Raw genomic sequence first — 1,293 nt, 5'->3', positions numbered from 1 at the left:
GTAAGCTGCAATATGGAGAGGCCCACATAGCAATAAATGTTTTAAGAGCAAAGACTCTTAAAACAGCCAGAGAGGAACTGAGACCCTTGGAATTGAATCCTACCAACAACTATATAAATGAGCTTCTTTTTGGACGTAGATTCTTCTTCAGTTGAACCTTCAGAGGAAACCCCAGCCTCAGCTGCCACCTGAGAGCAGTCTTGTGAGAGACCCCCATTTAGAGGTCCCAGACGAGCCACACCCAGATATGACACACATGGTGATATAATAAGTACTGTTTTAGTGAGTCATTACACTTTGGAATAATTTGTTACACAGCAATAGTTAACAAATACATTTTTTCTATCTACTATTTTTGGACATGCCTCCTTCCTCTTATTTGCTGTTATAAGTATTATTGCATTAAATAGCCTGCAGAACATAACTTATCTTCAGAAACTTATTTACATAAGTGGCATTGGTAAGTCAAAAGGTAGGAGCAGGCCTCAGTTTGGTAGTGCATATAATAAAAGTTTGGAATAATACAAAGAAGATTAGCACGGCCTCTACGCAAAGATAATATGCAAATTCATGAAGTGCTCCATATTTTTTTACAATGGCTTAAAATCCATTCAATGGATGAAGGATAGTGTTTTCACCAAGTGGTGTTCTGTATCTTGACTGTGGTGGTAAATATTAATACATGAACCTACACATGGGATTAAGTTGTACAGAACTACACACACACACACACACACACACACACACACACCAATGAGCATAAGTAAAACTGGAGACATCTGAATGAGGGTGCTGAGATGTATCATTGTCAGTATCAGGTTGTGAAATTATACTGTAGTTTTTAAGATGCTATCATTGGGGGAGACTAGGAAAAGAGTACATATGATCTATGATCATTCTGTATTATTCCTTCCAACTAAATGTGAACCTATAATCATCTCAATAAACATTGCAATTTTTGAATGAGATGAGCATTTTTATTATTTATTTATTTATTTGTTTATTTATTTATCTTGATTATAGAGATGGGGGAATCTTACTGTGTTTCCCAGGCTGGTCTCGAACTCCTGGGCTCAAGTGATCTTCCTGCCTCACCCTCCCAAAGTGCTGCGATTACTGGCATGAGCCACCACCCCAGGCCAAGATCAGCATTTTTATAATTTCAAAATATGTTAACATATTTCACTCCAAGAAGAGCACAATTTATAATTCTACTCACCATATGAATGAGTTAGTTAATGAGCATGCTCACTAGTGTGGTTTTATTAATTTTTGCCCCATTACAGTATGGTA

General features: G+C 37.0%; 1 non-coding gene across 1 annotated transcript; it reads left to right on the top strand.

The window, feature by feature from the left end:
• Nucleotides 1-485: 485 nt before the first annotated feature.
• Nucleotides 486-590, top strand: LOC112429169 (U6 spliceosomal RNA). Its single transcript, XR_003021320.1, has one exon. It is a non-coding gene; the product is annotated as a U6 spliceosomal RNA (small nuclear RNA).
• The last annotated feature ends 703 nt before the right edge of the window (nucleotides 591-1,293 follow it).

The sequence above is a fragment of the Macaca nemestrina genome, chromosome 20 (genome assembly GCF_043159975.1).
Source record: "Macaca nemestrina isolate mMacNem1 chromosome 20, mMacNem.hap1, whole genome shotgun sequence".
Classification (NCBI taxonomy): Eukaryota; Metazoa; Chordata; class Mammalia; order Primates; family Cercopithecidae; genus Macaca; species Macaca nemestrina.
This window is presented reverse-complemented; position numbering and strand designations above follow the sequence as displayed.